Below are 27,271 nucleotides of genomic sequence, written 5' to 3'. Positions count from 1 at the left end.
ACTAAACGGGGCATCCTGACTCGGGTTATGCTAGAAACACAAAGGACAGTTACTGCTAAGTGGTACAGTGAGACTTGTCTGCCTCAGGTCATCCAGGCTCTAGCAGCTCCGTCCAAGGTCACGGCTCAACACTTGGCTCCTGCATCTCGACAATGCTCCAACATATCGTGCTAATCTAACAATGGATTTTCTTGCCAGATCAGGTTTGACTGTGCTTGATCACCCTCCATTCAGTCATGACGTTGCCCCATGTGACTTCGCACTCTTCTCAAAAGCGAAGATGAAGCTGAAAGGGCGCGTTATGCATCCGAAGAGGAGTGTCTGGCAGTATGGGATCGAGAGTGTGAAAAGTAACCGAATAAAAGTGGCAGAATTGGTTCAGTGACTGCTTTCGACGTATGGAGAAGTGTATTGAGTGTGGTGCAATTATTTTGAAAAAGTCCAAAGCGTTCACTCACATTGCAAAACTTTCCTAGTGCCCTTTGTATCTAACCACTTAAAAAATTGACCTTGATAGCAATCATTTGTGCAAAATGGGGTTTTGAAATAAAGTGCGATCGTTTCTCTAAATCTCGAAGTTGGGGTAATCTCTTGGCAACTATTTGTCTTACAAAATTCGAAACAATAAACACACGCTACGAATAATTACGCGATTTTGGCAACCAGACACAAGCTAAACTTCGCTAATTGACTGATGTGGCTGAGTGAATGGTTCGTCGGACGCATGTGACACTTATCTCACTTGACTCCCGGACGTCATGATGTTGCCATAATGCACGTCCGAATGGAACTAGAAAAAGATTTTCGGCATTTATTTATTAAACCTAAAACACTATAACTATACCATGAATGGGATATGTATAGTCTGTAGTACAAGACGTACATAAAACGTTAATGTGTGCATGTGGTGTGCCATCAAAATCGTGTTCGCGTGTCACCTAGTGACACGCGTGGCATAGGTTCGCCATCCCTGCCCTAGACCTAATGACCTAATGCCGTTGGGGTCGGAAGAGTTGACCAAGGGAGGTCGAACAGGGTAGATGAAAGTGAGGAGCCTGGCACAAGTTGAAGCAATGTCAGGACTCGGTTAAGGGCCCCGTGGTCGCCAAACCATGCTCCCAAGTTAAGAGCTTCGGGGCCCCTTTTAGTCGCCTCTTACGACAGGCATGGATACCGTGGGTGTTACTCTACAGTTCCCATCCACAGGGGAAGAAAAGACGAAATATTTAAAATCCACAGTTGCTCAGTTGATTTTTCTAAAAGTAGATCTCCTGCAAAATCAGACGCTCTGGTAATTCTATTTAAGAATCATTTTGCAGATTAGTTCATAGGGTGCTTGTATGCGCATACTAAGCAAGGTACGGTAGTGTCTACTATTGTAGTTAACTCCCGCTCCTTTTAATCCCAGCTTGCTTTTACATTCGAGCGTCAAAATGAAGCTTGAATGAATAGTTCCTTATCCAGCATTCATAGGGTTTCAACCTTCAACTAGGGCTTCCTTGCTGTTAAACAAAGGACTACGGTTAACTACTTCGAGATCCAAGAAATGTATGGTAACCTTGCGTTTGGAGTTGTTCATTTCTTCGTTATACTAGACTGTACATCCATGCCTTATGGCAAAATATTTCCCTTTAAATGACTACACAACCTGTGTCCCGAATCGTATTTTGTACTAACGGAGATTAGCCGGGCTGAGTGGCTCAGACTGTTAAGGCGCTGGCCTTCTAACCCCAACTTGGCAGGTTCGATCCTGGCTCAGTCCGGAGGCATTTGAAGGTGCTCAAATACGACAGCCCCGTGTCGGTAGATTTACTGGCACGTAAAAGAACTCCTGCGGGAGTAAATTCCGGCACCTCGGCGTCTCCGAAAACCTTAAAAAGTAAACCAAATAACATTATTTATTATTATTACTAACGGAGTTGCCGAGTGAATTGGCTACGCGATTCGAGGCGTGTAACTGTTACCTTTGGGGGGGGGGGGCGGGGAGAGGATTCGAACTCCACTGTCGTGAAGATGGTTTTCCTTGGATTTCTATTTCCACACCAGCTGAACTTTGTCACGGTCGCTTCCTATTCCCAAGTCTGACCTATCCCGCCGTCGCCTTAAAACCTATTTAAGTCGGTACGACGTAAAACACTCGCTGTAATATTTTGTAAAAAAAAAAAAAAATTCGTTTTCAAATTCTCCGTTTAAGAAATCGTTTTAAACTCATTTTAATGTTTCCACTTAATTTGTTCAGAAAGGATGGTTACTTAGTTACGATTCTTAAAACAACAATCACCACCACCACTCTAAAACGAATTTTCTCACTTTCCCTATAACTACCCGTTGCGACTAAGATATTTGTGTAGATGTACTGTTATCTGTAAGTTATTCTCAAATGACTCCATCGCTAAATTTAAAATATACTTTCCCCTATTTCATTTATATTTATCATAGCCGTTGTAGACTATTAATAAGTTTACAGTAGTATTCTGGATCCCCGTCGTCACCTGTAATTGCATGCAGATTAATTAAAAATAAAACTTTGTTTACCGTTAAAATTAAATTTAGAATGTAACACTATCTCCCTGTGGAGCTTTATTCTTTAAACCAGTTCATCTGTTGTTGTTTTTTTTCTTTTTCTTATTATATTACTGCCTTTTAACAGGAGCTCAGTATACTCTTCTGTAGACCTATAGGTCACTTTCTGTTTATCATATGGCTTTTAGTGCCGATTGAGCTGCCTCTGTGGATCCGTGGTAGAGTGTCGGCCTCCGGATCCCAAGATAGCGGGTTCAAACCCGGCAGAGGTAGTCGGATTTTTGAAGGGCGGAAAAAAATCCATTCGACACTCCATGTCGTACGATGTCGGCATGTAAAAGATCTCTGGTGATAAATTTGGTATTTACCCGACAAAATTAATTAAATCTCAGCCATAGACGCCCAAGAGAGATCCGGTTTATTCTAGGTCCGCTAGATGGCAGACAGAGTAAACCGGAACGTCGAAATTGACGAGCAGACAGCCAGATGGCGTCAAATCGAAATGTCTGCAAACGGTAGCTGAGGCCATACGATTATTATTATTATTATTATTATTATTATTATTATTATTACTATTATTATTATTAGTGCCGATTGTGTCTCGAGGACATGCTCGGCTCGCCTGTTGCACGTCTATTTAACGTCCATGTACAAATGAAAAACTCTAAACGCAAGGGACGATTTGACTGCTAATAAAATACTAGAAATCATTATGTAACGTCGGAACTAATGTATCTAGAGTACTGTGAAATGAGAACATATTGACGAGTGTTTTAAATGCCATTTTTTTAAAAAATATTAAAATAGGATCAGAACCCTAGAAATTGCAAAATTTGTTCATAACTCCCATTTACTTCGGATGTATTTCACGATGGAATGAAACGTATACGACGCTGCAGCTTCCTTTCCATACTTTGCGCGCTAAGATGTTACACGACCGTATTTTGTCTCTTCGTTTATAACTATGAGGTTTAGCCGCCCTGTAAACAGATTATATTGATAACAAAATCTTTTTGAAAGAGCGAGCGTCTTCTTTCCTGTGAGAAATATTGATTTTTCTACCTGATGCGTCGTGTTTTGGCAATAATATATTTCGAACTGAATTTTGAAATCATCTTTGGAATAGTAATAAGACTCATCCCTTCGCAACTCTAATCGTAAGTAGTCTTAGTACGTCTTTCGAAGAATTAAGTTACCAGCAAAAAGAAGGGAAAGGACATTCATTAATGAACGAATACCATTCACTAGCCTAATACCACAACGGTGGAAAGAGAACAAGAATTCACCAAAGAGGTCGGATAGGAAAACTGAAAATTAGCATCCAGGTTCAGAAGTGGAAGCGGTGTCAGATTCAGCTAGGAAGCTCGTTGTTGCCACCTCATATTCCCAAACTGAGACCCCCTGCTATCACCACACCCACAGAAGGTGCTTGTTTTAGTGAGGCCCAGTAGGGGAGTGCTATATTTGCCCTGTATTGATTGTGAATAAAAGTGTGAACTCAATGTAAATTTGTCGTCGTTCCCAGATGTTCCAGCTATTTCCAGGCAGACCCCCTATGGAAATGAGCTGCCGTGTACCTTCTTACCTGGCAATCTTCTGTTAATATTAGAAGGGTCGAACCCGGGCCTCCGAGGACGGCAGCTGATGGCTCTAACCGTTACACTGCGGAGGTGGACACGTGTGATTATGATTGATTCAGGTGCGCTTGTTCATAAGGAATATATTAGGTGATGATACAAATTTCTTTCCAGAGAGCAACCCGACCTCATAATTTCTAGGGTGAAATCCACAACAGCGTATTGAAAGATGCACTCCGAAAGAATGTTAATCCGTCGTGAACACGAAGTTCACATTGCAGTAAGAACAGCCCGTGAGCTCAGTTCCTTCAGGCACTGAGGTTATTTTAAGTAGGCGATGCTCTCTCATTGCCTGGAAGTTCCACTCCCGTGACGTCATGCGTTTAAATTTGTCACGTGACAACCAATTCATTTTACTGACTAGCATTCCATTGTGAAAGACAGCCTTAGTTATCGTACTCATCTGCCATGTTGCTTATGTAGGTCACAGATTCTTGACTTTATCCGGGATACTCTTATTAGACATGCAAGTATGTACTAAGAAACCTGCAGTTCTTGGCAAATTGTACTATCTGAAGTAGACATATTCTTTCTTTGATGCATTTTCTCTAAGTGAAAGTAGTAAACGACATATCATTCAAACAACCATGGCTTAAATAACTCAGTGATAATGATAATCCTTGCAAGCTTCTTTAGTGATAATGCATAGAAAGGTGAAATATTCACGAATTTTATTTTAATTTATTTCTATAAACCTATCTCAGCTCCTTTGTCCTTATTATGAAATACATTTTTTTTTAATTGACGGTAAACTCAAAGAATTTAAGTTGAAATAACAGCTGTTTAGTTTTTAGTAGTTACCATTATCGGAGGAGACTTGTCACCAAGGCAGGCACGGTTTGAATACGGAGTATTTTTTTTTTTTTTTTTAATAAGTTACGTCCGTGTGATTGGGTTTTTCCACACGACTCTGGATGTCCTGATCATTTGATCGCGATATCAAGCCACGTTAAACTGCAAGCTTTGTTTACATTAACAATGAAGTTTGTTAAATGTATTATTAACTATCGAGGACTAGTGATTTCAACTACCACTGTGATCCGCCATCCTAATTGGTTTTCTATCATGTGATATCTAAACTGGATCTAATAGCTCCTATCTCAAGCCCAACGCCGCTACCAATTTTACTAATATATTAGACTGTGGCTGTACTCCTTTGAAATGGTGCCTCTAAGAAGGAATATCAGCAGGTAGGGGGTAGCAGTGGATATGCGCTGGTACCAGAAAGCGCCTCCGAGATGACCACGTACTACCAACATCAGGGCAAAGATTCAGGAGACAAGGTTAAGGGGGTTTGGCCATCTAATGCAGGGGTGGGGGGTAGACAACTAAGTCGGCAAAAAAGATAGCGTTAATGGATGTTGAGGGAAAGATGAAGCATGGGCGCCCAAACAAAAGGTGGGGTAGACCTGTTGGAACAAGACCTGATGGAGTCCAGAATGGAGAGCAGTGGAGCCTCGTTAGGAACAGCGACTCTGTACAGTGCAGGATAAGCTGCGGAAGATAATTTACAGTACTGAAATACATAGACCTACAGGTTACTGTACCGTAATAGGCAATCCCTTGTTCTAAGCTGTTATTGGTTGTATGCGCAAAGTCTAAAGACGTACGGTCCCTACTTGAACTAGTACGGGATTCCAAGTTCAGTATCAGCCGGGCTGAGTGGCTCAGACGGTTAAGGCGCTGGCCTTCTAACCCCAACTTGGCAGGTTCAATAATGGCTCAGTCCGGTGGCATTTGAAGGTGCTCAAATACGACAGCCCCGTGTCGGTAGATTTACTGGCACGTAAAAGAACTCCTGCGGGACTAAATTCCGGGCACCTCTGCGTCTCCGAAGACCTTAAAAAAGTAGTTAGTGGGACGTAAAGCAAATAACATTATTATTATTATTATTATTATTATTATTATTATTATTATTATTAGGTCAGTATCAATCAACGGCTAAATCTTGTTTGTTTTGTTGATAGTTTACTTAAAGGAGTGCTATATGCCCGACTGGAACCAAGGTATTTTAACATTCGCTGTGTTTATCAATAGACAGTAATACCTCGGTTTATTCGACCAGACTAATTGCAAATTGTAATGAAGGGGTTGTCTGAAAAATGTACGTAATGATAAATCTTGGCGGGCAGTGTTTTCATAGGCCCGCTGATTCTTACGAGCTAGTTGGCTGCGAGTCGCACCTGTGAGGTTGCATTCGGGAGATTCGAATCTCACCGTCCACATCCCTGAAAATAGTTTTTCCATACCTGCCAAGTATTCCGGTTTTTCTGTAAAATGTACGGATTTGAGTGTTTTATGGTTGTGCGAATGAACATTATTGTATGGATTTTGAATATCCGCGCTTGGTTTCGCTTTCTGCGGTCAAATGGAATTTGACTTTAGAAAGTAGCTGATAATACGAGATGCAGTTTTTGAGATTCGACCGGTAAATGTATCGATAATCACATTATCGATTATCGCCGTGCTTTTGTCACCTGTTCTACCTCAACTGCTACTTCATTCAATAAGATGTTCCGAAATAAGTAGCAGGCTGTGAAGTTATATAAAACAACTTCAGTAACTGCGTTGTGCTTCGTAGCAGCTGAAAGGCTTTGTGTGCGTGTGTAACATTGGCGGTAGTTCTGAAACTCGTGGATTTTTGTGACGAATTTCTAATTGATTTAGTAATGTTCGTAATGAGTTCAACTAAGAAACGATATGTCTTTTCGGGAGGCCATTCTGCTTAATTTCCTTGTTTTATACGATCACGGAAAGTGTTCCCAGTGTTCAGTGAAAACAGAAGAGCACTCATAAAGATGTAACTTTGTGTGAAGTATTTAATTTCAGGGGTGATCGTAACATATACAGTAAAACTTCGATGCATCGTTTTTCAGGGGGCAGGGGGGAAGTGACGACGGATGCGGGAAAACTAAAAATGCGGGCAACATAAAAATAGGGAGAAGGCAAAAATAATAAAATACGGGTACGGTACTAAATTGGGACATTTTTCGTTTTATAAAATTATTATTATAAAAACAATAATAATGGTGCGTGACCTCCGGAGCCGGGTGCAGGTCTTCCGTGTTGTCGCGTGATGGGCGATCTACGCCCATATGAAAATGCTGCCCTACTTAAGATGAATTCGGCAGACAGCTCCCGAACAGGTGGAATTAACCAAGGAAAGTTAAAATCCTCGACCCAATCGAGACCCCTTGAACCAAAGGCCAACACGTGCTAACCATTTAGCTCATACTATACATACCGGTATCAAAATATTGCAACCATGATATAGGTATACGAGGAAACCGTGACTTTTACGCCGTTTCGTTTCACATTTTTTACACATTTCGTAGTAATTGAAAACCTTCTTGCAAATTAGGCTAAAGATTTACGTGGATATTACGGCGGTAACTTCATACCTTTTATTCTCTTTTCATTACAGATTCTTCACCATATATCCTTCAATAGTTAATCTATAGTCAAAACTACAGCCAACAAGTAAGAATGTTCCCATTTAACTATCAGTATACGAGTTAACAAAGATCTATACGGCAACATTCAATTATGAACTCGTTATAACTCCTTCAACAAAATTACGGAAACCGCGAACCCACTGCGTAAATAACGAGATTAGTGGATTAGTTGGATACAACTTTATAATCTACATAGCGCCATACTACAGTTAAATATTACGACTTTTCAACAAGAAAGTTTCAATGTCATCTCAAGCGGCTACTAAGTTCCATTAACCTTCTCTTCAACATGTAAATCAAGTTGCTTCCAGCCGAATTTCACTCGAACTTTGATACGGCAACTTTAGCCATAGACTTTCTTGTTATTATGTGGTTAAGGCCTAGTTTGTCTAATTTATAAAATAATTTTAAAATTACTAGTGTAATATCATACCAACTTCAACTTTTTCTTCGCAAACATTTTAAATGAAGTTTTAATTGTAAATTATTATTTAAGAACTCCACAATTTCTCGCATTGTATAATTTCACTCTAATCTTATATTCTCATTTTATATTTTTTACCATGACAATCAGGATCCTGATTTTTATCTTTGAGTATGAGTGTAAAAAGGCTGATGATGCCCTTTTAAAGGGCGAAACATGTCCCTTCAAATTTTAGTTTAATAGGATGTAAGTCCTAACTTTATAAATTCTATTGTATTGAATAGGTTGAACCCAATAAATTTTGGTAATATCTTAAATTGATTGTAGGTCCGGCTTTTCAAGATAATTGGGCAGAGGGCAACAAAGCAGTCAACAGGCCTCTAGCATCCCACACGCTCCACAAGGTACGGCGCGATTAATCGCCCTGTGACTAATTAAAACGTATCTGGCGCACTGCGCGATTTTCCCTTTTTTTTTTTTCAACGAAGTTTGCAGCCCTAGCCAGCCTATACCGACACAGAAAATGGTGACAAATTTGAGTTTTACGTTGTCTACATTTTAATTATTGTAAATAAAAATACTTCTAGGGTCGGGTTAGTGGGTCGAGAAGCGTTGGCACCAGGAGGTTCGTACAGAGGTCGCGCGTGAGTGACCTGCGCATAGCACTCCAGCCTGCAAGATCCTTTTTCAAAACTACCAACTCCGAATTTGCACGTACATTCTCGCGTAACAGGTTGCCGCTATTATATGCTAAGAGTATTGAGCAGTCCCTCTAAATCCAAAAAAACTTTCGCGTATATTTTTCTTACGCACGATCGGTCTGTGCGCGAAAATTGTGACCGAGGACAAATAATTCTTCGACGATCAATGCGATAAAACGATAGTTCGAGAAACGATAGATGCGGGGAAATTTAACATTGGTTTATATGGAACATTTTTGGGACCGAATAAATTCAACGATGAATACGGGAAAATGACAGTGCCGGGAAGAGTGCATCGATGTTCTATTGAATTTGACTTGTATTAGTATTGTTTATAATCCCCCTCCCCACGAACCTGCTACGCTGGCTTAGCAGGGGGAGAAGTGATACTCCCACGTGGCGCGTCCGAGGTGGTGGATAGGTGGGTCCTAACCGGCTTGCCGGCGGACTTGAGAGAAATAAAATACCTCTCGCGGACCAAACACAAAACCCCCTGTGGGTGGGGGACGCCGACGAAGAATACACCCACGGTATCCCCTGCCTGTAGTAAGAGGCGACCAAGGGATAGCGATCAGTACCGTTATGAGGGGCCGATAACTTGGATTTTGAATCCCCTTTAGACTGCAAGCATTATCGTTTGTGTTGTGCTATAGCAGCAGCCCCTTGGTCAGAAATCCTGCTCTTTTGTGTCAGTTTTTGTGAATGTAAAGCATTGCGGATCGCATCCACTGATTGTTTTAAATTCATGTCCATCCATTCATTCTTCATTCTCACGCTTTGAATTCTGGTCGGTGGAGAATTTTAGACTTAATTTGCGATTCCATTTCGTACCATTAGGGGCCGATGACCTCTGTGTTAGGCCCCTTTAAACAACAATCATCATCAATCCCCCTCCCCTCTGCCGTCCTTTTTCATTATGTCTCAAGACTGTTAAGCATGCGCGTGTTATTAAAAAAATTCCGCTTGAGGATCTTCCAGATTTCTCTTTTTGAACGTTGGCAGGTATGTTATCCGTATTTTCCTATTTTCACATCCGGCAAAATAACGGGCTGTACCTGAAGTCCGCGGTCATTACCTTCCAATTCCCCTTTCCCATCCTAGAGTTGTGATAACTTATGAAGAATGAATGCGAAGTCAGACTCCTTAGCCGAATACTCTGAACCTCCGCTGGTAATACGATGTTTAAAATGGCTGCTGGTCAGAATGAGAAGAGAGGAGGAGAAAGGAATGTGAAGATACAGCCACTGTCTCAGTTCTTTAAAACAACTTTTTGTATTTAATTAGAAGGCGACAGTACTGTTCTTGATTATGTCCTTGCCCAAAGGTAAATCCCTTGTAACATTACCGTTGAAATTAGTATATGTGTATGTTAAAAGTAATCTTCATTTTAAATCCGCCTTGCCTTTTGCTCTATGGTCTTGTTTTATCTATTCCTCCTTCCCTGAAATCCGTACGTAATTTAAACATCGTCCTCTCAGCAACCTGCAACCTAGTCTCTCTAATCTTCTAGATAAAGAAATTAAAACGTGATTCCACCAGGTTTGAATTATTTTTAAGAGGAAGTACGAGGTCACCATCCTCTATTACCACTAATTAGAGGGGGAAATGAAAGGTATCCAACACTTCGAAAAATGAAGGTATCGGCCAAAGAAATAAAAGGGCAGGAAGGGCGTGAAAATGAGACTCCCTACACCTCCATACGTAATACCGTCGGCGTCGGAAAATAAGTTCACCAAGGGAGGTCAGTTAAGATAGATGAAAATGAGGAGACACGAATAAAGACCGCAGCGACTCAGTCCCGTTGTACAGTTCCTGATTCAAGAAATGATCGGCTGAAAATCAAAGTACTGAGCGAGTTGGGCGTGCGGTTAGGGGCACGCAGCTGTGAGCTTGCATCCGGGAGGTAGTGAGTTTGAACCCCACTGTCGGCAGCTCGGAAAATGGTTTTCCGTGGTTTCCTATTTTTACACCAGGCAAATGCTGGCCTTAAGGCCACGGCTGCTTCCAACTCCTAGACCTTTTCTATCCCATCGTCGCAATAAGACATATCTGTGTCGGTGCGACGTAAAGCAACTAGCAAAAGAAAACAAAGAAAAAAAATCAAAGTTCCCGACTACTTGGTTAGTTAGTACATGGAGGTTTAACTCGTGTTTTTAAAGTGAGTTCATCATCATCATCTTAAACCATCTCCAGTTTCCCGGGTGTGGTATATGAGCCTCCTCCATCTTATCTTGTCCTACCATTCATTCCTCCTCCACCAAATTGTCCCAATCATGACCTCTCAGCAGTACATCGTTCTTAACTAAATCTATCAATTTCCTTTATGGCCATCCCACGGGTCGTCTTCCTTCTACTTTTCTGTCAAATTCCTTCCTTGCAGTTCTGTTACCTGGCATCCTCTTCATGTGACCAAACCACTTCAGTCTTGATATCTGAATCTTATTGAGGAGAGAATCATCTATTCCTACTTCTCTAATTTTCTCATTCCTAATCTTGTCTTTCCTAGTTTTCTAGATCATATTGCGTAGGAATTTCATTTCAGCTACCTGGAGTTTGGAATTATCTCTATTGGTCAGTGTTGTGGTTTCGAGACTGTATGTAATAATTGGTGTATAATAGAACTTGTACAATGTTATTTTTGTTTTCATAGGTATTTGCTCATCCCACAGCAGGTTTCCTACCTGGTGGTAAAATTATGTTGCCTTATTGATTCGATTGTTCACCTCATGTTTTGCTAGGTTGTCATTTGATAGAACGCAACCCAAGTATTTGAAAACTGGAACGCTGTCCAGTTGGGCTTCATTTAACATGACTATTGGTTCTGCTCCTTCCCCATACACTTTTCATCACCACCGTCTTGGTCTTGCTGATTAGCATTCTAATTGCAAATATAAGGTCTGTAGTTGACCTTCCTGGTCTTGAAACAATATTGCTCTTCTTCCAAAATTGGTTCAGCAATATCTCTGATTCTGATCTCTTGTTTTTTCCAGTATTTTCATGACATGAGACAGTAGTGTAATACCACGATAATTAGTACATTTTCGTCGGTTTAGTTTCTTGAACAGAGGTACAATGATGCTCATCTTCCAGTCCTCAGGAATAGTGTTTTCCTCCCATATCTTGTTCAGCAGTCTGTAGAGCCATTGGATTCCTGGAATTCCAGCCGCTTTCAACATATCTGCACTTAGTTCGTCTGTGCCCACTGCATTTCCTTTCTTCATGCTCTTGAGCGCATAAAATGAGTTCAAATTATAATATTCGCTACAAATTGCCCTAGACGCTGCTTTTCACTTCCCTTACTAAAATTATGCACATTTATTGGCCAAGTTTGTGTTGGAAACGCAAAAACTTGCAGACATTCCTTCTTCTGCAGCCGTGTGCAAATTATATTATTCGATTTTGTGGGGTGGCTATTACATACGGCAAAAGGCTCTTCAGTTATGAGGAAATTCGAAATGTTCCAGGATTCATTTGTCCATAGAGTAAGGTAAAATCCCGTTGTGAAAAGTACTCCGTAAAGATTCATTTAGAAGTTAGTGCACATTACCATGCAAGGGTAAGAAAGAAAAATTCCTGGATCGGTAATAAGAGATGTATGTCGTGCGGACAATGGACAGAATCAGTTAAAATTAACTGTAATATCCCAGTTTTGTCTCTCCTTTAAAAGAGCCTTAATACATCCTGTTGTACAAGATGCGACGAGTTCGAAACTTTACCTCATATATTAGGGTTCTCTCGTAAGGGAGAGGTTATGACAATGAATCTGCATCAGTCTGCACATTAATTGCTGGAAGCCTACGTAAACAGCAACTTTTGAAGGTTTGTGAGATGTTACGTCTTTCCACAAACGGATCCACGAGACGAGCTGATATTGTTGTAATTGATCGGGCAAAAGGCACGGATATGGTGATTGATCCCATTATAAGATTCGAGGAAAATGAACAGCAGCCTAGATTAGAGTGGGGGGGGGGGGTGCATGTATGAAGCATGCACTGAGGATCTCGGAAAGAGCGAGATTTACAAATGGGATTACACTGGGCTGAAGATTGGCGCTAGGAGGGGCAATTCCAAAAGAGACGCTGAACTTTCTAAGCATATAAAAACTTGCGGGCACAATTATCCAGAGCAGCTGATTCTTGCTATATAAAAAAGTCGTACTTCCTGACCTGAAACATCATGTATTGGATTTTTTTTTCCAATAAAATTCGAAAGAGAAAATCTGCCTGATGGTTGAGTTTTAATTTCGAGTTTTAACTCGAACCTCGCTCACGCTCATATAACAGATAAAACAAATATTGCTCATATGAACTGAATAGGGGACCGATCATTTCGATTCCCTAATAGGGGCGGCTATCAGGTGGATTATTTCTCTAAGGAAGATAATTTCCCATCTCTATAAAGGAATGTGACTTTATCAGGTCAGGTAAAATTTTGGTAATTGTTCATAATTTCCATAGTATCTTCCTCAAGCCTGTAGGATATTGTATCACGACTGAAGTCTTCAAGTGCGTAATCTTTTGTGTACAGCTGAAACGTGAATGCAAGTTGGCTGGTTTGTGAAATATATATAGGGTGTTCCAGGAGGAATTGTCAGTATTCAGGGATATGACAGGAACGATCATTTGAAGCAAAAAATCTTCATATGGGCAAATGCCCTATTCCGAAAGGTTTCCGAGATACAACACATTTAATGTGCATTTGCTTTTGGGCTAGTGGTGCGCACGTATGTCTTACCCACCCGACCTCTCTGACATTTTGAAATGGGAAGTTTTTTGCATGTAATGTTCGCAATACACATATTAGTGGGACATTGATGCGTGCAGAAAGTCGCCGTGTGGTGATAAGACTACGCTGCACCATTTCAACAATGCGTTATTGTTACAGCACAGATTGTTGAACTACACGTTCAGAAGAAAGATGTGAACTTGAACCGGTACCTGTTTCACGCAATGTGCTGAAAAACTTTGGTAAACACTCTACGATCAGGATTTCGACGTGTCGGAAAGCGCTGACGGTATTCCTCGAGAGTAGCAGGAACACTACCATCGCAGAAGCCGTAAACATGCACCATATCGGCATATTCATAAGTGTAGATGTGTGGTATATAACCTGCGCGTGTGCAAACAGTTAACCGGTGCTTCTCTCTGTTAAACTCCCAATCTCTCGTACTACTTCACTCACAACACACCATGGACAGCTGCGCATTCATCGGGCTAGTTTAATGGCAGAAAGACATCCCGAACAAAGAGGTAGGTTAGACTAGAATAAAACATCAAGGTAAGACATACGTACAGGCCACTAGCCCCCCACCCCCTCCCAAAATAAAAACATTAAATGTGTTCTATTTCGGAAATCATTCGTAAGAGGGCATATGTCCATATGCAGTTTTTGCTTCAAATGATCGTCCCTGTTACATCTCTTAATATTGACCATTCCTCCAGGGACATACTGTATATTATTTGCACATTTCTGGTAGGAACATGACCGAGCTCGATAGCTGCAGTAGCTTAATTGCGGTCAGTATCCAGTATTCGAGAGGTAGTGGGTTCGAACCCCACTGTCGGCAGCCCTGAAGATGGGTTTTCCGTGGTTTCGCATTTTCACACCAGGCAAATGCTGGGCTGTACCTAATTAAGGTCACGGCCGCGTCCTTCCAACTCCTAGCTTCTTCCTGTCCCATCGGTCCGTCACCGTAAGACCTGTCTGTGTCGGTGCGACGTAAAGCAATTTGCAAAATAATAATAATAATAATAATGAGGTAGGAACATGATAAAGTATGGAGTCTTCTTAATATATGAACTCAAATATTACATATCATATTCAGATATATGAACAATCCCAAGCGTAACCAAGAAGGATTTTGTGTGTCGGGGGGAGAGGGGGTTCTGATTAGGTCTTTCAGGGTCTCGGCGACTCCATCCACCGAGGGGGGGGGGGGGGCTGAATTAGGTTGAAGTTGGTGTTGGAGTAAACTGAGGTGGATACTACTACTACTACTAAGTAAGCTCTGTCTTAAGTGTGCACACTGCTCATTCAAAACAGCGCGTCAGAGGAGGGATCGAATAGCTGGAATACTATGATAAACCAGTGTGTTACGTACCAGCAGTATCAGAAAATGAACCAGGGGAATGGCTAAAGAAAGTTTTCTAACTCCCCAGCTATTTCCCGTCAATATTCAGTCAGGCTGTTATACTTGGTACGCAGCAGTAATCCCATCTATCGGAGTTGAGTGATAGCATAAGAGACAAAGAAAATCATAACATCTTGTAGGCCTTCATATTTAGTTTTCTTCCTACTCTGAAATACTAATCATGATAGTCGGCACGGTAAAACTGAATAAAACATAAATGATCGGAAATTGTATTCTCTATAACCTTTGTTGTCTAGTACTCATCGATAGGACCAGTAACATAGGCATTTAAAAATTAAATTTTAGGCGCCTTCTCCTAAACTACAAATTTTATCCAGGGTGAATAAAATTATTTATAGCTTAGACTGTAGTTTCTTATTCCCCGACTCTGTATACCGATTTTCAATTATTCTGTTAACCAATTTATCGTGGCTCGGCGTTGATATAGACTTAAGAACAAAAACACAAATTCATGAATATCTGTGTCATCATAATCGGTAAAAATGTATGGCATAAATGATCGAAAATTTAATTCTATATAACTTTAGTTATGTAGTATTTATCGAAAGGACCACTAATAACATAAAAAGGTATTTGAGAATTAAATTTTAGGCCTTCCCCTAAATTACCATTTTATTCAGCGTAAATAAACTGATTTATAGCCTGGATTGTAGTGGCTCGTTCCCGGACTTCACATACCGATGTTCATTAAATTCGGTTCAACCGTTTTCTGGTGATGCGTGTACATACATTCATACGGATAGAAATTACGCATAAGTGGAAAGTGCATTTCCTTGTTACTGTGGACAGACCGATACAGAAATACCATTACTTTCAAATTCTGAACGTACAGACAATACTATGATTTTATATAGATTAGCAGTGGAGAGGGTTTCTCCTCTGGCTTGGAGGAAAATTTTGCTTCAAAGTCAGATTTTTCCGCCGCCAGTGTAGTGAATTGAGATTTTCCGACTCATCGGGTACTCCTAGGAACTAAGAATTATATGAGTAGGCATAGTTCTAGCCCTGGGACTCGCACTATTCGATCCCCTATCCTCTCCCTCCCGCCGAAAAAAGACGGAGTGCTCACGGATCACGGCTGTCTGCGGCTTGGTCATTCCAGCTCTGGAACGTTGGACTGTTAAATAGGCAGCGTAGTACTGTTCGTTAAAAGTGAGAAAATGTGTGGTTTTTCATTTGGTCGAGTATTTCGTACGAAAGGATTGCTTTTAATCGCGCCATTCCTACTGTCGTCATTGAAATGACCTATGTTCATTTCAGTTGGGAAACCACTCAGTGTTTCTGGGATGTAAAAAGGTTGGTTAAGAGAGTTTCTGCCATTATAATGAAAACTCCCCAACCTGATTCTGACTTATGGTAGACAAGTGGGCCTAGCATTACAATCAAAATTCCATAACCCAGTCTTCATATAAGTAAAGACGTTTGGTCACTTCCTAGAATTCTGTATTCAGTGTAGAATTCCGTAGCGAAGCACGGGTGCATCAGCTAGTTTATAAATGAATCATTGTCGTTTATCTTACAAATTCATAGATGTCTTTTTTGCAGCTGTTCCCTCTCCTGTAACTTATATATCTATATGTACAGTACTAGCAAGATACCCGTGCTTCGCTACGGTATTATATTGAAATTTATAATTGAATGCTTAACATTTTATACGTAATCGGCCAGAATTCGGGATCTGACGGCAGAGTTCCTCCATTCTCCAATCTTTCTTTCCAGCAGTCGATTTCGTACTTCTCGGGCTAGCTCCAGGTATTCCGCCCGGTCAGTTGGGTCCCTAAATCTTTGCCATCTTTTCCTATAAGCATTTTTATATGGATCAAATCCTTGAGGAGATCCGGCGTGGTGTCGTCATGGGTGCTTTGGCTGTACTGAACCCGCGGCCGGGCTGCGTTCGTAGTCATTACCCGGCCAGGATCAGTTTCCAGCGCGGTCCGCACGTTTTGACGACGGTGCAGATTGATTATTAGGGTGGGTGATACTAGTTGAATGTTATTGATGTTCTGGACATCACAGCAAGATGCAAAACCGCTCCTTGGCGGTAAATTACATCTGCCTTTGTCATTGCTGATAATGTGACCAGCACCATTGTCGCGCGTAGGCAAGTGCGCGGGATTTCTGGCGATACGAATGATATTCTTCCGTGCATTATTGACCTTATTATAGAGGTGAACAATTGCACGGCCAGTATCATTCCTATCGTTTATTTAACACGTCATCACACGCCCCCTTATTTTTACATAACTCGCCCCACGGCAATTTGCTCACGCATGTTATATATTGTTGCTCTGATTTTGAAATGATGAAACCTACTTTGCACCAAATGGCTCTAGTGCAATTGATCTTTTATTCTACAGAGGTGAAAAATTTATGATAAGGAAACAGGAAGGTCTATGGTCCTCAGGGTCAACGCCAATCAGAAAACACATACCCATCTGCACAGAAATTGAACACAAAGAGTCACGGAAAACACTAAGACCCGATGATAAAGGCATCACAATTTCAAGAAATATTGATGGAACGAAACTGCAAAACCACCCGAATATACAAAAAGCAAGAGCACTTGTAGCTCGAGGACACCTAGATGAAGCAGTAGAAGTTGCTACAAATCTGATACAGGAAACCGCTTTGCCTGTGAAAGAAAGGAGAGCGCAAAAGTGGTTTGACAGGCAATGCTACATAGCACGAAAAGACACCTTACGCGCGTTATACTCAGCCAGAAAAATGGAGACCGCCGATTACTTGGAAGCATATGCCATCAAAAGAAGAAATTACAGAAAACTTCTAAAAGAGAAGCGAGCTAAATACCTGGAAGCAGAAGCCAAGAAGATTGCAGTCGAAGCAGAAACAGACCCATTTCGGGCCCTCAAGAAAAAGCAAGAGTGTAGAGCGAGGGAAATACCAATGGAAACATGGGAAAAACACTTCTCAGCGCTTCTAAACAGGGACAGCAGAGCAAAAGGTGACACCGCAAACCACCCTATCGATCCAGAACACGAAATTAGACTAACCACAGGGGAAGTACAGATGGTAATCAGCAAAGGAAAAAAAGGGAAGTCAGCAGGACCGGACAACATATATACAGAACACTTAAAAAGTACTCAAGACCATTTACTACAGCTTTGGACAGAACTATTCAACAAATGTCTAAATTTAGGCAAAATACCGGAAGTTTGGAGAACGGCAACGCTGAAGATTTTGTACAAAGGGAAAGGAGAAACGGACAACCCCGACTCATATAGAGGTATAGCTCTAGAAAGCAACTTATACAAAGCATTTGCAACTATTGTAGCGAATCGCCTGAACAACGAAATAGACCCATTCATACCAGAATGCCAACTAGGCTTCCGCAAAGGAAAAAGCACGTTACAAGCCGCAGCATACCTGAAAGAAAAAATTGAAGAGGCACTGAGGCATCCAAAAGGGAAGTACTACGTCGTCTTTGTTGACTATAAGAAGGCTTTCGATATTATCGACAGAGATATTCTGATAGGAAAATTGAAACAAATGATTGGTGACAACACGCTCGTGAGAATCGTTGAGACCATACTAGACTACAACCTAATCAAAATTGAAGATGGAGCATCCTCATCCGGGAAAGTAATTCAAACAAACGGGGTACCCCAAGGAGACCCGCTAAGCCCGCTACTATTCAACGTAGCAGCGGCAGATATCACACAGATAATGACGGACTCCCCTGAGACTACTCTAATAATGTACGCTGATGACATGGCTCTGGGATCCAGCTCAAAAGCAGAACTACAGTCGACAGTGAGGAAGTTAGAAGCTTGGGCTTCAGATAACAAATTTGAAATTAACCAGGAAAAGACAGTACAGATGGTCTTCAGAAAAGGTGGCAAGGCGGCCAAGGACGACGCTATAACATTAAATAATAAACCACTAGAAATTGTCAAGAAATTCAAATACGTGGGCATCACGTTCCAAACGAGCATGGCATCCTTCAACAGCCACGTCATAGACAGAACGACAGCAGCAATCAGAGCCATCCACAATATCAAGAATATTTCTATGCTATCCCTTAACACAGCGATGACTCTATTCAAGACCGCAATAACCCCAATTGTCTCGTACGGAATCGAAATAATATGGGATAACCTGACAATCGGTGACTTGGAGAGGATAGAAAGGGTCAAAGCAAGGTTCCTGAAGAAGGCCCTAGGAGTAGGCAAACTGGCACCCTCCAGACTTGTTTATGTACTGGCACGGGAAACTTACTTCATTGAGGATCTACGACTCAATCTACCACTGCCATCTACCGGCCCATTCCAAGAGCTTCAGAAAAAACTTCTCAAGAAACGCGCGGAAATAGACCCCGAATTCTACGGAAATGACGCCATGATCGATCGAAACTGGACCAAGCAACTTCAAGAGCAAAGACATGTCATAACAAGATATGCAATACATGGCTTCCACCACAAAATATGCGCAAAGACAAAATTCCACAATCCAACAGATGACTGTGTTTGTACACTGTGTAAGGAAAAGTGCGACCGCTACCATCTGCTAAAGTGCAAGAACAGAATAAAGACTCCAACAGAATACAGCACAATGTAAATTGGGACAACAAACTTAATACTCAATCGAGTGCTCCTTATATAATTAATTAAATGAAGAAACCAATCCTCAAACGTTAACAACATTGTAAGAAAGAGAATTTACTTACCAAAACATCATATTTAGGATTGTAAATAATTATTAGTAATTTAAAATATTTTACAACACGAGAACACGCTATGTTAGCAAACTGCCGCAATTCCATGCCTGTGACCTGACATCAAAGCACGCCCCGTTAGCCCGGCATTACTCACTAGGTCTTTACGTGCGCCGTTACTCGCTGGTGAGCGCAGCGCTCACCTTTATGTTTAACACGTTGAGTGCCGAGCCGATTGTAGCACACTATTCCACTGGTGCCAGGCATGTTTTTGAATTGCATTCCGCTGGTGCCAAAGCAATTGTACGCGTTGTAGACTGTTTATATAATCTTCGGATGTATTTATATGATGTACTAAGTAAATTTTATCTCACCATACCCTGGTCATGCGTGATGCCATATGGTGTCACAGAATTTTTTGACATGGAATGTTCAATACGAATTTCCAATACGGGATATTTATTTCCTAATTCAAATTAACGCAATATTTATGAAAACCTAGTAAAATGCAAAACAAGTACTTATATTGCATTACATATTGTTGTGAACAGTTTTCTGATAACTCTAAACAATGAAAATATGCGTCTCGGCATGCCAGAGTTCTTGTTACTCGTATTTTTTCAAACCTTATTGGCATCGTTGTTCAAACATCGTCCTTTGTACACTTGTTTCATGTGCTGTTTTCATATTTACGTTTTGCACATCTGATCGGGAAGTTAAGGGAAACGCGCTAACTGTACGCTACCTGGCTGCTGGCGCAGCTCGACGCAGCCCGGTTGGTTCACGTCCGATGCTTCGCTCCTCCCTACCTCTCCGCCACACCCCGATACTCCCGTGGTACTTCTAATTTTATGACTATTTATTTGCTCAATTTTGGCGTTTAAACTTGCGCTGGGTACATGCAGTTTTCACCTTGGCATTCTACTGCCTCCCACGAATATTCCTACCAAATTTCAACCGAATCCGAGTGTAACACATGTATGTGTTCCCTCGTAAGATTATTACCAATATCTTCCATTTTTTTTATATTTTTGCACAACTATATAAACTGAGTGATAATACGTACGTAAACGAGGAATAAACAAAGCCTGGCGCGCTTTCACCTGTGACAAAGACCACTGGCCAGACAGTGGCTTCGGAAGAATACTGTGGCGCCACATGGTGGAATACAGTAAAAATACATAGCTGGAATAGACCCTGAAGTTCGCCCTTCACGTAGTACCAATTTTACGCGCATAGATGTCACAGCTGATTATCTACGGCGCATCGCCTGAAACTCAACTGTGCCGCCATATGGCGTCACGCCAACTCTGATTTCAAGAACGGTATGCCGCCATATGGCGTCACGCCATCTCAAATTTGTAGACCACCGTGACGCCGTATGGCGGCATGTGGCACCCAACGTGTTAAAGGCTATAATATGTCCATATAAATATGGAGGTATTTTTAATATGTCCTTTTGAGATAGTTATTTATTTAGGAACACGGCCGAGTGGAGTGGCTATGGAGGCAAGCTCAACACTCGGGAGACGCGTGAGTTCGATCCCCACCGTTAGCTGTCCTGAGAATGGTTTTCTGTTTACGCTTCCAGGCAAATACCGGGGCAGTTTCTATTCACAGACTACAGCCGATTCCTTACACCTATTTAGCCAACTTCGTTCACCATCATTTATTTCATCTTTATTAGCTCTTCAACTGAGGTTGGCATCAGGAAGGGCATCCGGTCGTAAAACAAGCTATGTACATTGATATCACAGTTTGCTATAAACGAAAGTTTCTCTCCTTTCCCAGAACTTGCAGACACTCTGAAACAGAGTTATGATCACTTCCGTAAACCTCATCTATTTCATACCATCAGTCTCGATGTTCAAGACCTTCCCTCCTTCGTTTCACACAACCACGAAAGTATCTGATCACTGGATGCCACAATAACTTGTAAATATTGTCTAACAACACCTACAGTATAAACATTTCGCACTAAACACAAGCATAAAACAAAACCTGACTTATTACAATGAGCGAAATATAAGTAGCGCAGTTCCTCGCTACTGAGCGCACCGCTCACCAAACATACACTGCTGTGCCTAATAATGAATTTCGGGTGTATATTTTCAAAGATAATGAAAATGACACATCCCCTTCATAATAATCTCTTACAAAGGTACAGGGACTTACAAAGGTGGAGGTTTTGTAACATTCCAACAAGAAGCAATATACTACGAAGGTGAGCGCCGCACTCCCCATGAGAGTAACCGCGGGTTAGCAAATTGCCGCATACTATATTTTAGGCATTTTCACATCAGTTGCATTAACACAAGTCCAGTTGAATTAGTAAAATATGAAATATAAACAAATATGATTGATTTAAGAAACATCGTAAGCATGTTACTTCTGTCCAACAATCAGCCAGTCTAGTCATTTTCAGCTGGATCCTCCTGTTGGGTTGAGCATCTCGAACACGTTGGCACTGTATGTAATATGCTCACTAATGTTTGTACGCGATAGCACGCACGTTAGCAATCTGCTCACACAACGTGACACCACCAACACAAATGTGAACTGACGTAGAGAGGAGACAGCGACGAACTGGATTGGGCTACGGTCGTTATACAGAGATGTGGGGGGGAGGAATACCTGACTGCCCGCCGATTCTTGGATACAACAAAGGAAGATATTAGGATTATTGTTCAAACGCGGCAAACTGCCGCGGGAGCGTGTGATGACGTGTTAAAATGTTTAAATTTATATACCCTCCGTCGGTCGCGCTCTAATTTCGACACGAAAAGTCGCGCCGCATCTAGGAGGCGCCATTGTGTTATTAGTTTTAAAAATACATTTCCTGTAGATATGTTTGGATATAATTGAGTTAAATAATGTTGACATTCATTTTACTCTTATTTCCGTTGTTAACAGCAACAATAAAGTCCTCAAATTCATAACAAGACGGAATTTTTCCACTCCATTGCCGTCCGTGCCCCACAAGTCCACGAGCATTATTTTGTTTGCATGTAAAGTACCAGCCAAATATAAAAGTCCTAAGAATGCCTTTATTTCAATAATATCAGTCACTTTCGCATCTCTTTCCCTTTGAAAATGTCCTTCTACGTGTTTTTTTTTTTAAATACTGATTTGTGTACAGAACTACATTATGTAACATTGCGTCAGTTATAAACAATTTCCAACACCCGCCTTCATCTTTTACGTGACGTGCATCACCAATAACTCCTGGCAGGTTGGTGAGCAAATTATGTGGGGGTTTTCTTCCTAAGATCAGATTCAGGGTGCTAACCCCATTTTGTGTTTCCATCCTTCCCTGCATAAAACAGGATGTCCCTGTGAAGAGGTTCATCTTCCGCTCCACTTTCCTCAGTATCGGAGTTGTCTTCTCTGCTCTCAGCCGGAAGATCTTCAGCGTCAGTATCAGTCCTCTTCATTCTGTTGCTCTTCGTCAAAATTATCATCAGTAAGTAAACTCTGCGTTCATTTCAAGTCACTAGGATTGTTTAAATCGAAAAACTGACGGTTACCGGCCATACCAAAAAGCACGGAAGGTTTAGGTCGCGTGGCATCCGGTAGGCGCCAACGTTCAGTATCCCAACACTAATGTTATCAACAATGACAACTTCTCAACTGTATTGTAAGACACTGGGAGCTATGAAGATACTGTGAGTGCAGGTTCACCAGACGCATGCGCTGTGAAGTAGGGCGCGAAAAACTACCGCTAGCGCCTGCTGGATACGGCGCGACCGACGGAGGGTTAAGTTCTCCCAAGGAAAAGAAGGCTCTTGAAAACGAACCCAGGAAACATAAAAATGATCGGTTTATGACTTTCTCTGTTACGGAGTTTTCCGTGGTAGTTAGAGGTGAAAGAAGGTGCGGGAGGGTGAACAGGTCTCAGGCTACGAAATTAAAGCGAATTTAAAATTTAACAAGGTTATATTTTCTTAACAAAAAAAAAAAAAAACATGAAATAACAATAATGGCAGGTACAGAGTAGCAAAACCACCAATCGAGAATGTACAATTACAGGATTTGGGCTCCGAGAGCCAGACACACAATTCTGAGCAATTAGCCCAACTTTACGATAAACAGAATTCAACAAAGGGGCAGAAGACCCCAATCAAGCCCGGCAGCACTTGCTCCAAATTACACAGTAAAGCCTCCTCGAGGCATACAACACTCAATTTTCGAAAAAGAGCCACTCGCTCTCAACTTTAAGCCTATCAAAGGCCACACCAAACTCCACCTTCAAGTTGTCCTCTAAGGACATATACACAGGGGTAACATACCCAACCTACTGAGGTCTATTAAGTGAGAAAAAGGTTAAGTACATGACCTCTAAAATAACAATTTGAGAGGAGGCGATCTGCACTCCTAATACATTTGTTTAAAACCTAATCTGGCTCTAGGCCGCTAATGCAAGGGCTAATCCCATACTACGGAGGTGACTTTAGAAAAGAATAATTTACATTACATTAAGGAAGAATCGGTTGTGAGAAATAAGTTCACCTCAAAACAATATGAGTGGGAGCTCGAGAGGGTTAAGCACTCTCTATCCCAATATGTAGCTTGAAAGCGAATAGATACAAGGATTCTTTACATTTTAGGGAAAGTTACATGGTAGAAACGCTTCGGACCCTCCCCGAGAGTTAAACTGCTGAGCTAGCAAGAAAAGAAGTTATTAAAAGGCCATTACCTTGGTGTTGAACTGCTCCCCGAAGAAAGAGGCGCTTCCCGCCCCCTGCTATTTACTTTACACACTGAAAGATGGTACTGAAGTGGCACCGAGACCCGAAAATCAGCAGTTTATATACTCTCGCGGAAAGTTCGAGGCGTTTTTGGAATGAGAACACCCTCCTACAAGGATTTTATTGGTTCACCAAGAAACCCCCTTCACAATACGAAGAAACATATTATTGGTGGAAAATTAATTCGAGAAATTCGGGATTGGCTAAATTCAAAACAAGGGGAAAGAAAGGGTTAATATTGCCAACTTACACAATGACTGAAAGAAATTTAGCAAAGAACAAACTTTTGAAATTAAATTTTCTCCAAAAAAACAGTTCTTTCACTTCGCACTAGGGTGCACCGTTGTAGTTCTTCAGTAGTGTCCGCTAGAAGAGAATGTTCACACTTCTTACTACAAGCAAAACAAAAATACATCGAAAACAACACAGTTCAGAAACTTCAAATTTTCCAAGTAGTGGCATCTTAAGGGTAACTTGAAAATTAACACATAAGACCAAGTTCAGGCTTCTTCCAGTAGGGGAGTTTCAACTGGCGCCAAGTTTAAATAAGCGGCGTGGAGGTGTACCGCCCGGTACAATGTCCACAGGAGATTCCAAATACCGATGTTCACGTCGGTTACCTTCAGTTTTGAGATATAAGTATCCACATTTAAAAAATTCACTTTTTTTCACTTCCTTCACACTCCCTCCCCCCTCCCCCAAGTGATTTTTTTCCGGGAAAACATTTGTTTCTTCGTTAGTAAAGGATCTTCTAAATACCAATTATCACGACTGTAACATCTTCAGTTCTTGAGATATGTCTCCTCATAAAAGGAATTCAACTCCTTTTCACACACACACACACACACACACACACACACACACACCGAAGATGATTCCCCCCCCCCAAAATGCGTATTTTTTGTTTTTAAAGGAGATCCAAATACCAGTTTTCACGTCTGTAACATCTTCAGTTTTTGAGATATCAGTATCTTAATAAAAATAATTCAACCCCAATTTGTCATTTTTATCTCCCACCCAAGTGGGTTTTTTTTGAAAACAAAAATACATGTTTATTTTTAATAGAGATAAAAAATACCTTTTTTTCCTTCTGTATGTTAGGTTTTTGAGATACTGTAAACAGGCTCATTTTAAAAATGTTACCCCCCCCCCCTTTTTGTTCCACTTAAGTGGATTTTCCGAAAACAAATTACCTAGCTAGGTCTGGACTTTCAAGGCCTCGGTCGCTTCCTTCCTTCCTTCCTTCCTTCCTTCCTTCCTTCCCCTAGCCTTTTCCTAACCCACTGTCGCCGTAAGATCTGTGTGGGAGCGACGTAAAGCAGATTATGTTAGACATAAATGTCCATGCCCTGCAAATCACCCCTCGTGATCATTACAGAATCAGATAATGGCTCACCTACTCTTAATTCCGAGTCGTCTTTTTTATATAGCTACCCATTCAACCTTTTTTGTAGTGCAATAGTCCTGATTTACGTCAGTTGTCTCCAATGGTCTGCCCTATCAAATGCCATTTGATTGGTCAATAGCTATACGGTCCATTTAACCTGAATCTAAAATATGTACTATATCTTGCTGGAATCGACCGGATGCTGGACTAAATGAAGCAGCGGGGAATCAACGAGGAGTCCAACAACCCGTGGTCATCATCAGTGGACCTTGTGGAGAAGAACGGTGAGCTCCTTTTTTGCTTCGTTTACCGCAAGTCGAGGCAGACGACCGCAATTTAAATGACGTCACGAAGGAGGACTGCTTCCCGTTACCCCGGATAGACGACACCCTGAACCAGTGATTTTAGACTTCGGACCTCGAGTCTCTGTATTAGCAAGAGGCGCTCCATCCGGAAGACAATATAGCGTTTTCTACTTGCCAAGGGCTATAGCACTTTACCGTGATGCTCTTCGGCCTGTGCAACGCCCCGGCGACCTTCGAGCGACTGATAGTCTTTACTGCGAAAGCTAACGGCGCCTGCCTCGTGTTTCTGGGCAGCATAATAGAGGGGCGCATTTTTCGGAAACATACCGCGAGTCTCCGGATTGTGTTCCGGAGACTTCGGGCTCACCTGAACCTGAACCTTGGAAAGTGCCAGCTGTTCTAGGAGGTGCACTGCGTGGACCACATCGCCACATCATGTCATCGGGAGGAGAAGTGACAGATCCAGAGCCGTCAGGGACTGGCCGGTGCCTAAGGGCAATCGGGAACTGAGGAGTTTCCTCGGCCTTTGCACCTATCACACGTTTATAGCCGGCTTTGGTGACATCTCGGAGCCACTTACTGGCTCACCGAGGAGAGTAGGCAATTTTAATGGTCGTCAGAGACAGGCTGCCTTCCATAACATAGAGAGGCACTGTGTACGTCACCCCTCCTAGGATACCCCAAGCCTAGGAAGTTCATCCTAGACACCGATAACAGCCATGTGGGATTTGGTGGGGTGTTGTCGCAGGTACAGGATGGCCAGGAGGAGGTGATCGCCTACTAGAGTAAATGCTACCGGTCAAGTTATTTACCACCTACATTCCAGTATTTTGGAACCCGTTCATTAAAGTTTATGGCGTGAATGCTAAGTGTTCTGCCTTCCCAAGTAATTCCTCGATTTCGTATATGGAAATGTCCGCCTCCGTAGAGTAACTGTTAGTGCTATTAGCTACCATCATCGGGGGCCCGGGTCTGATTTCCGGTATTGTCCGAAATTTAAGAATGGCAGGAGGGCTGGTATATGGTTAAAATGGTACATGCAACTCGCCTCCATTGGGGTGTGCCTGAAAAGAGCTACACCACCTCAGGATGACACGAGTTTACTTTTTGTGTATGGAACTTGGGCGTCCGGAGTGATGCATCATCCATTCATTTGCTGCTGTGTTGCAAATAAGAATTCAGCGGCACGAAGATAGAATTTTGCACTTCTACCTCTTAGCGACTGTCTGTGTAGCGTCTTGACGGCCTTTATGGTCCTCGAGGTCAGA

The 27,271-nt window shown here is 41.7% G+C and overlaps 1 protein-coding gene across 10 annotated transcripts in view; it reads left to right on the top strand.

Annotated features, from left to right (window-relative positions):
- Window positions 1–27,271, top strand: part of hts (adducin 1-like protein hts) — a 506,583-nt gene that overhangs the window by 136,239 nt on the left and 343,073 nt on the right. For 2 of the 10 annotated variants that reach the window (XM_067147793.2, XM_067147795.2), the window contains exon 3: window positions 8,367–8,443. The exons of the other annotated variants lie outside the window; for them this stretch is intronic. The gene's annotated coding sequence lies outside the window, so the exon portion shown is untranslated. The remainder of the gene's footprint in view (window positions 1–8,366; window positions 8,444–27,271) is intronic. 10 annotated transcript variants of the gene reach the window in all.

Source organism: Anabrus simplex, chromosome 5 (genome assembly GCF_040414725.1).
Source record: "Anabrus simplex isolate iqAnaSimp1 chromosome 5, ASM4041472v1, whole genome shotgun sequence".
Taxonomy (NCBI): domain Eukaryota; kingdom Metazoa; phylum Arthropoda; class Insecta; order Orthoptera; family Tettigoniidae; genus Anabrus; species Anabrus simplex.
Note: the sequence above shows the minus strand (reverse complement) of the source record. Positions and strands in the feature narration are given on the sequence as shown.